We start from the raw sequence: 11,055 nt of genomic DNA, 5'->3' as shown, positions 1-11,055 counted from the left end.
TGGGCCCACCCACGGAACTGCCCGTTCGGGCCAGAGACGGGCTAGGGTAGGACGCAATCCGCGTCCAACGGGGGGATGCAATTCACTTATAATATGGAGGTGTCAGTTGTTTTCAAAACAAAAAATAATTCACTCCTGGTGTACTGCACACGTGCTAGAGATCCGGGCCATTTATCATGCAGAGCTTAATATGAACAGGCCATACGCCAAAAATCAGGAGAATCCACTTATTAAATGAGTCCCGCATTTATGTTGAGGTTTTAACTGTTGAACGTTTTTCCCTAACCGCCCATTTTTTGTCAGTTAAGTTCGACCTTCCTTAATAGCAATCCAACATTAATTTTGGTTCTCCATACCAATGGCTTATCCTACCTGATGAACGGTCCAGATCTCCGACCCCACTTTCCACACGAACGAATCTCTCAGACGTATTCTTCCCATACACGTGAGGAGCAACTTACTGAAGAATGTGTTGCTCGCTTTAGTGGTCCTCTCTCCGAGGACCAGGGCCGTCCATTGGCTGCTAAAGCGGGCGTCCAGGATGCATCGCTTTTTAGCGTTGGGCCCCTTTCTTCCATTTTCTAGAAGCTACAAATGGCTTCGGCCACGCCCAATGTTTTACTTCCATAAGAGATTAGACCCGGATTTGCCTGAGGGACTGAAATCGGGCCTGAGATTAGATCCGACACAAAACCACCGTAAACGGGCCCATATGTGGTCCCGGACCAGTCATGACAGAACATTAAACACAAAGCCAGTCCATTTATATATTGGCGACTCAATATAGGTCCATGCCTGGAACAAGCCCGATCGGCAACCCGAACCCGGCTCCGTATATCAACCGTTACCCGCATAAACATAGGTTTTCTCAATTATGACAAGTGGGCCCATGTTTAAAAATCTAGACCGTTAGGCTGTTGTGTCCCTCTTTGGCTACTGGTATGCCAATAAATATTATTCACAGGATAATCTCGACCATTCCATTTGTAGCCTAAAGACAGACAGTTAAGAAGATAAATGCAAGAAAGGTTCACGGCCAACTGAAAATATCTTAATATTGGCCTTTGAAATCTTTCCATACGGGAGATTGTTTGAGCATTCTCAATCCATGCTGGGAATCAGTAGATCAACGGTCTGGATCCCTGTACAATGGGCCTCACTTTATGAATCGAAACCCGGAGTATACTTAGCAAAAGTGAGAACCACGCCTCATATATTTCCTTTGGTACGAAAAGTGTACAGTTTCACGGTTTCACTGACCAGCAAACGCTCCGGAGTATCAATGGTGTGTCGTGGACAGGACAGCTCTCTTGAATCGGACGGTTATCAGCTTACTATGATAACTGATATGCAATAACGCGCTTTTGATGAATGGACCAGCCACGCTGAGTGACTTCCATTGCATGATGAGTGGACCATCTGTTGATGCAAAGAGGCATGGACGGTTCAAATTCAGGTACGTGTCAAGGACATGTTTATCAAGTCAGGAAGCTACGGATATTGGCTTCGATAAAATAGGACCGTATATAGAACAGGTGCACTCGCGCGAGGACTGGAGTCGTAAGAGGATTTCGCTCCTACACGCAAGTACACTTTACAACCTGCAGATGTACTGAAGAAGAGGTTTGCCGGAATACCTCCGGACTATTACAATAAAGATGCGTCGAGACAATATCCGTTGGATCTGGAGCCATCTGCCCATCTGTTATCCAAGCTGCTAACGAGTACAACCTAGAAGGTGGCTGCTAAAAAATCTTCAAAGATTGGAAAATCTTAGACTTTTAATTTTAAATAAATGGCCCACAGAGCAACGGTCAATATTCATAAGAAAATGTTAAATAATGAAACTGCTTATGTATTCCATCTATGTTGAGGCCATTCTCGTAAACGGTTTAGATCACGCCAACACAACTCCAGATCCAAGTATTGTAATCAGCCAGATGCATTTCAGCAAACCTAAAGAATCATGATATTTGCAGTCGCGCGTCACCAAACACAAGTTCCCCACACGTGATGAAAAGTTGCACTCACATTCATCAGCTTCTTTGTACATGTGTGGCCCGTGTGATGAGGTAACCGACTGGATTTTTTAGCCAAGGAATAGCACGCATTGTGGGGTCCTTATGAACGGCCTGGATCTCAAGCAAGTCATGCCACGTCGGCATACACGGGATGCGTAGGTGTTGTATGTGCAACCAGGGGACCACCAGTCACACGTGCCAATTGGACACATCTGTGGGAGATCCAAGTCACTCATTGCCCCCATCCCACTTAGATGGTCCGGCTAAAAGATCAAGCTAGTCCACAAGATTCGCCGATGGGCCCATCTCCGTCGTGGGATCCGCTGATGAGCTGCGTCGATCTTGCAAACGTTGCAGTAGATATGTCTCCCCATATTTATCACAGAAAAAAAAAAAAAAAAACAAAAAGAGCATGGCAAGTTGAATAAGCAATGAGGTCCATCAATCTGGTGGGCCCCACTAACAGCTTATATATGTTAAAAATAAAAATTAAGAGACAGTCTTATTGATTATTTTCTTTTTACAACTAATTATTTTCTTATTTCTTGATTACTTTTATTTTTACTCCACCGTTATTTTAATTGCCACCTATATGCAGATAAAATATCTAACAACTTCATTTTCTTCCTTATTGATAATTCAAGGTCAGGCGACAATTCACATTGACAGGGATATAGTCAAGTGATTAAATTAAGAGTTGGTATGTTTTGTACCATCATATAAAAGGTTTAGATCACCGAAAGACAGCCCATATTTTAATGGCTACAACCCTAACCAAAGGTACAATAATAGAGATCTCCAACAAACTTTTTCTTTTTTTCATCAAAATAATAATAATAATAATAATAATAATAAAATGATAGAGAGGAGAAAGCATGGTCAATCCTATACGGAAAGAAAAACCCCAGATCAGGCACTATGATGGCGTTACTTGAAGTTCAATAAAAATAAACAAATAAATAAATAAATAAAAATCAGATATATTATGAGTAACATGAGTATGCCTTGGATCATGGTCTAATAATTGAAGAGGTCACGGTTGTTAATTAAAATTAGATAGTTTGAAAAAGAAAAGATCAGTAATCCAAACTCAACATATGTGAGTGGCTTATATGACAAGCATGCTATCCTAACTTTTGATACATTGAATGTTTACAATGCATTATAATTAATCAACCATTTGTCATGTAGCTTGGGAATAATCACAAGTGAAAATGTCAAAATTTATATTAATTTTAAAATTTTCAAGAATGGAATTACCTCAAATGCATAAATATGACCGTCTTTTTCATTTCACGAAAACATACTTAGAAATGAAGAAAGGCTTACAAAGAAGTTTATTATTAACCATATGGGAAGAGAACACTATATGTACTAGGGATTTTTAAATTATATGGAGTACAATATTTAAAAAGAGAAATTTTTATATAGGAAATGGGTTGGAGAGGAGAGATGAGTACCTTAAGCCAAAGATCTATACCTATATTCATATCCTTATTTATTAGAGAAATCGTAATTCGATATCAACCCTAATATCTTTTGGGTTATGGTGATAGTGAGGTGTGCTAAAGTACCACAATCTCTCGTAATAAGAAAATCCATTATGTAATAAGTTTTATATACTTACATATACACATATGCTTTAATTCTTATAGCCATAACTCTATATTTGAACGTTTGTATATGATTAAGTTAGTGGTTGAGATCCTATTGTCATTTCTATAACTAAGAGGGTCTCAGCCACTAAGTTAATCATTTACTTATTGTGTGTGAGCCTCTGAGATTATAAATTTTACTAAGAAATGACATTGCACCAAATTTAAAAGTAGACCATTGGAGATTTATTCCAAATTTCCTCCATTTATCCTAGGCTATTGATATGATTATACTCAATCAGACATATTTGATCCAATGTGTACTCTGATCATGATGTATGCTCATTTACTTTTGAGAATAAATAAAGTTTTATCTTAACAAAATTAACTGTTCAAAGCCCATTAAAAATACAACAATATATAAATATATGTTTTTAATAGTTTGTAATAAAATTCAATTGTTTATTTGAGACAGTACTTCAAATAAGTCTCATGTGTATCGTCACCACCTTATGATCATTAATGATTTTCTTCTATTTCATCTCGTGACTCAAACTTGATTTAGCTTCTTCCGTGATGTACTTCTAACTTGACCAAATATGTGCGCATGGCTTAGATAACATATACTAAAGAGGCATCACATTATTACGATTTTATCATATAGAGTAATAAGAACATATAAGTCACCTATGAGACTAACATACTTGCTTATATGGTGTGCCTAACCACGTTAAGCCTAGATTACAAACTAAAGTCTAATCCATAACTTAGGTGGGATACATAAAAGAGAACAATAAAGAAAATTGGAAAAGATGATGTCAATTATATGTTAGAATATGGTTTCCAATGTCTTTTATATACCATCGAAATCACTACATGTGGTTTGTCTAGTTTGAATTTTGGATGAGGAGATTAGCATGGTTTACAATAAACATATAGTGGTGTACCACATTCACGGTTTAGATTCAATGTACACATTGTTGGGGGTTCCAGCCTGCCCAATCATACATGCATGTGAATAAAACCCCATGATCATTTAGAAACCTTTCATAAGCACCTCCCGTTAGGCCATGGTTAGCAAATTTTTGTTTTAAATTTCATATTTTTTAATACTTGTATAATTGATCTAACGTATAGAGCTCCATGTATTTCAGAAAATATGGAAAAATAAATAAATAAATCATTTTTTAGAGACATTGGATTAACATTTTCAATAAAACACATTTATTTAAAAAAAAAAAAAACATCTTGGTGAAATTTCTAGTAGAGAAAGATTAATTTATACGAGGAATACTTGAAAGAATGGTTTTGAGATAAGTAAATAACACTAATTTACTATCCACATACATTATTGTTGATGTAGAAATATAAATAGCCTTCTACGTACCCTTGTGTACTTGCAGACAGGCAAAGGAGACCCTGGCTAATGCATGCATGGGACTCTCCAATGCCTAAATCAGGTAGGAAATCTGGGTCTAGTCGATTAATGAGTTTTAGGCTAGAAATTGTGCATACATCCTATCATTAAAAGATGACTCTATTTATAGTTGAGGAGAGGTGGTAACGCAGATGAGATATCTCTATTTAGTAGGTGCGTATTGTAGAGAGATTCAAATTCCGAGTATGCCATAAATATTCTTTGAGATCTTTAGCTGAGATCTTGGAGAGATCCGTGTTACAGTGTTCTTTCGAGATTTTCGGCTGGGATCTCGGGTAAGGCCGATTTGGAGTAAGCTTGAAACTTTCGAGGGTGATACTTTGCCGATCCAAGGTTGTGCCGACCTAAAGTTGTTGTCATTTTGGGATTGTGTTGTCATGGGGTTGTGATGACCTGGTTGCTTTGTAAAGGACGGTCGAGGCTCAGCCGACCTTGGGCTTCCCAACCTATTCTCGACGGTGGTCATGAGGCTGAGTCCAAGCTAATTCCTTAGTCGGAAGTGATTTTTAACCGATTCAGCCATTTGATTGGACTTGCTTAGCCCCTCTGACCTGACCTTCTATAGGTAGACCCATTTTTCCCATAATAATTATTATCCATGCAAATAGAAATTCTATTAATTTTAATTAAAGTTGTCTATATATATATATATATATATATATATATATATATATATATATATATATATTATTGTAACGTCCCGGATTTTCACTGTTTTAGATTTTCAAAATTCCTTAAAATTTTTTCTATTAATTAACTTATAATATCACTTAATGACCATTAACACTCAATGTTAGTTTATACAAGGGTGTACCAGTAAAGAACTGCACAAGTCTGATTAATCAACCGTAGAAAGCTAATGAATCCGCCCGATCACTTGAACATTAGGTGTAGTGTAACGTCCCGCCCAACCATAATAGTGTCCTAGGGCGTCCACGTAGGATTTGACACATGACCGTTTGTTTAAGCCACTCATAGTGAGGTATCACAAATAAATTAGACCAAGATTAGCCCAATTGAATAGACCAGACGAGCCTTAATAGAACCTGGTGCGGGCCTCTAAGGCAGATGACCGTTTACACTTAGCGACAGCCCGTGCAGGCTATACCGCAACACGGGAAGGTCAAAAAATTATAAAAATTTAGGAGAGCATAGATCTCACTAGACTTGGAGACCATCGCGGACCACAGACCCAGTGGACACCCAGAAGTGGAATCTGACACTTGCCAGATGCGCCCCACGAATGCCAGAATTGGAATCTGGCATGTGTAAATAAAACTGAAATGTAAGACATTTCAGTCGTTGAATTTCTTCATAATTTACGATGAGGGTCTAACGTATTTTTCTACACCCGCTCACAAAAATCTGGGACCCGATCGTGAAACGGTGACCGTTGATCGCAAATCGGACTGTTGCGGTAAAACCTCACATCCGTTTGCCCTCAAATTTTACATTGCCCTTCATCAGGCCATGAAGCACTTATTCTATAAATTTCGTGACCAGGGACCCATCAGAGCAACCCCGTTACTCTTTTAGCCTTAAGCCAATGGCTTAGAGTAATCATGACCAAATTGTCACTTTCACTAGTTATAAATAGACCACACTATGAACATAGTTAATCCAAACCCTAATCATTGCCCTCGAGAAATCTCAATACCTAATTCATTCCAAAAAATGCCCTGATTTTTCGAACAAGCTCTAGACCGCTCGTTGGTGGGCCACTAGTTTCAAAACTATAGAATAATGTCCGTCTCATTGGGCTTGTCGTCCATCGCGGGAGTCCGACCTGGGTACTGCCCAGAACCGCTCAACTTGAGTTAAAGGACGAGTGCATGAGAATTGCAAATACCTCAAAGAAAGGAGCTAGAACTTAAGTGAATTGGGTCATCCACTCTTATGCAAAGTTGAGGATTTCGGACCATCGGTTTACGACCAAAATTCACACATAGAGTGAGGATATTTCCCTACTCATATCTGTATAGCCGCGGCCCCGATCGACCATCGGTGACTGTTGAATGGACTTCTCATCATATTTGTCGATCGGTGCATCCAAATGGAGGGCTGATCATATCCATAAGTAGATCATCATTAGGGCTAATTATCTTACGGTGTATATTGACTTGTACACTCCATAGTAGGCCCTAGAGCTTAGAAAGACCCTTCCATAGGTCTAGTGTAGTAAAAACCCAACACTTGAGGCCATTTCCACCAAATTTGCCATTATAAAAGGTCCTCATTTGGGCACCCCCTCTCCCCATACGATTTTGCCGTATAAGAGAGAGAAGAGAGTAAGGGGAGAAGAGAAGGAGGAGAAAGAGAGAGGAAGAAGAGAGTAAAGGAGAGTGTTGTTGGTGGTGGGGCCTAAGGAAGCTCAACCTTGCAACTCTCTACCCCTTCTCCAAGGAAATCTTTACACCCCAACCACAAGAATCGTTTCGTTGATCGTCTAGGTAAGACCCCTTGTCTCTTTTTCCTTAAAACTCTTGTGATGAGAAGGGATTTCATAGATTTCTAACATGCAAATGGTTGTTTTAGGGAATCCGGCCGTCCGACCCCAAAAGTCTTCATTCCTGGGTTGTTTTCTAAGTCTCCAACGAACTATAGGTGCAGACTATTATCCTTAAGTGGCCTAGCACCAATTTTAGTAGGAGTTTAATAATTTTGTTTACTTGATATGTTGTATGGAAGAATCTAGAGGAACCTAGGAATGGTATGTTGTTGGGATTGTATAGAATAGCATGTTTAGTTATCCTTGATGTTAAATCTTGTCTCTCATAATCTAGTGTATGGATGATTACATGCTCATGTTTGTTTGATTTCTTTTTCTCACATGTGTTGCTTCATGGTGTGCATGATTCACTACTCTTGTGTATTTGATCCCTTGAGATGTAAAAAGTGCTTAACTTCCTCCCTAACCTACACCACTCACATGCACCTTGTTCATGTTGTTGTAACATGCTTGTTAGGAATAATTGAACCGTATGTTGTGATGTATGCAAACATGATACTATTATGCTAGTTGGTAATATTGGTGGTTGGTATGTTATGAATTAACATCGGACCCTTGGTTGGTCGGGAATATGAGAAGAACGGAGGTGGTTCTATTGGTAGAACCGCCTTGAGGCTAAACCCAAGGATTTGGGCGAGTGTGTACGGGCAGCAGTAGTTCGACTACATGGGTCCCTTGTACTCGATGTCGTTCATTGCATGCTCGCTTGACTCGTGCGGTTTGGCCTATTTACTATCCAACTCTGTTTGTTAACCATGTTTGATCACTTATGTATGAAATCTGGAACACCCTACCACCGTTGTAGCTCATCGATACCGGATGGAATATTGATCTACAGTCTCATGAGCCGGGTATGGTGGAATGAGACATTGCGTCCGAGCTGTCAGCCTACGTTGGGGTGACGCGCCACCCCGTAGTGACCACGAGCGATCCCTTTCTCTCAGCACTCCTCGTGTGTTTGAAGTCGGGGACGGGAAACTTGACGGGATTAAGGATCACGGGGTCTTGGCCTCACATGTTAGGGGGTCTTAGCCTCACAACTAGTTCAGGGCATTTAATACGTGAGGTGTATCAGATTTCCAAATCTACTGGATGAATGGACTTAATTAAGAACCCGATTAACATCATCATTACACGGCATTAGCTAGGTTGGCGACTCGGCAGTCGAGGTCGCTCTGAGGGAGTGTTGACATATGCGATCATTAGATGGAGTCGTTCGAGGGAGAGTTGTGGTGAGGGCATGTATCATATCATCCACCATGCATGTGCATTAATAAGATTAGTTAGGTATTTGTGAATGATTGTTTTTCATTAAATTCTCATTATAACTGATGCTTGTTGCAACTTAAGACTAATAACACCCATTGAGTTGATCACTCACTCCCACTCTGTGACGGTGTTTTAAAACATCAACCAGACCCGCTCGTAGATGCAGGAATACAGATTACGTAGAGCCTGGTGATGAGAGTCTCGAGGAGGAGTATAGGTTTCCTTACTTCCAGTTGATGAGCCGGACCCTGTCGGATCAGTAGATGGGTCATTGGATTGCCGAGCAGTGGCTCAGCTTTATTCTTTTTGGACATGCCATTCTTTTTGTGATTTTGTTGGGCGTCACCTTGTGCGTCCGTTTATATTCTTTTGGACATGCATATATAGGTATAGTTGATTTTCTTCCATTTCAGTAAACTTGTATGGTTGTGCTTCATGTTTTAGGAAATTCCAGAATGCGTATTTAGACTGGATTAATCGCATATTAATGAAAACCGGTTATAAGTGACCCCGGGAACTCGGGAGTCGAGAGTATGCATAACTCCCGATTTCTAGGGCGTTATATATATATATGGAAAAGGTACTATGCGCTCAACCTCACGATAAGCTCCCGTGAGGTCGAGCTGTGTGGGCCCTACCGTGATGCGTGTCGACCATCAACACCGTGCATTTGATGGGTCCCCTTTAAATTATGGGATATCCCAAAAATAAGCCGTATACGGAACTCAGGTGGGCCATACCATCTAAAATCATGTGAAGACACCATTAAAACATATAAAAGCACTTGGTGGGGCCCACCTGAAATTTTCATGCGTCTGAAACTTGGTCTGAACCCTCATCCAAGTGGGACACACATAATGGATGGGCTGGATTTGCAAACCACATCTCGGTGGGCCCAAAAAATGGTTATGAATGTTTTAATGGTGCACGGCCCCTCTCCACTTCTGTATGTGGTGTGGCCCACACAAGTCACAGATTGACTTGATTTTTGAGACCTAGGCCCACGATGGAATGGTGCATCTGATTGATGGGGTAGATGTTCGAAACGCATCACGGTGGGGCCCACACAGCTCGACCTCATGGGACGGACTCATAGCTCAACCTCATAGTACCATTTCCCTCTATATATATATATATATATATATATATATATATATATATATATATATATATATATATATATATATATGTATATATATATACAGAGGCATCCTCACCTACGCACCTTTGCACACGTGTTATGGGTGTCGAATCTGAACGGTCCATAAGATACGGAATCCCATGAAACCTCAGGAGGTGAATTTTCACCATGATCTAAGATTCTGGTGGACCATAGCAAAGAGAAATTCAAATCAAGGAAAGAAACTTTTATTGCATTTTTCATGGCCCACCAAAGTTTTGGTTTAAAGTAAAAATTTGTACCAAGGGGTTTCAAGAGGTTCTGCTTCATGTGGACCGTTCAGATTTTCGAGACTCAATGGATACGATGAGTTCTCAAAAAAGTTCGTATGTAGTCCGTGCGCAGGTGAGCGTTCTGCTATATATATATATATATGGGAAAAGTTACTATCGCTCGAACTCACTATTAGCTCCCCTGAGTTGAGCTGTGTGGACCCCACCGTGATGCGTGTCGACCATCAACATCGTGCATTTGATGGGTACCCTCTAAATTATGGGATATCCCAAAAATCAGCCGTATACGGAACTCAGGTGGGCCATACCATCTAAAATCATGTGAAACACCGTTAAAACATATAAAAGCACTTGGTGGGGCCCACTTGAGTTTTGAATGCTGCTGAAACTTGGTATGAACCCTCATGCAAGTGGGACACACATAATGGATGGGCTGGATTTGCAAACCACATCTCGGTGGGCCCAAAAAATTGATTATGAATGTTTTAATGGTGCATGGCCCCTCCCCACTTCTGTATGTGGTGTGGCCCACACAAGTCATGGATTAACTTGATTTGTGAGACCTACTACTCCCACGATGGAATGGTGCATCTGACTGATGGGTTAGATGTTCGAAACGCATCACGGTGGGGCCCACACAGCTTGACGTCATGGGACGGACTCGTGAGGTCGAGCGCATAGTTCCTTTTCCCTATATATATGAAGCTATTTTTTTATATTTTGTTTTCTGAGTTCGAATTGCATCCAAACAGGGCCTAAGATCCTACCCATGTGGGACCTGGAGATTCCGCCAATGCCTCTGTTTTCTTG

This window comes from Magnolia sinica, chromosome 4, assembly GCF_029962835.1.
Source record: "Magnolia sinica isolate HGM2019 chromosome 4, MsV1, whole genome shotgun sequence".
NCBI classification, from domain to species: Eukaryota; Viridiplantae; Streptophyta; class Magnoliopsida; order Magnoliales; family Magnoliaceae; genus Magnolia; species Magnolia sinica.
The sequence above is the reverse complement of the archived record's forward strand: the minus strand, read 5'-3'. Positions refer to the sequence as shown.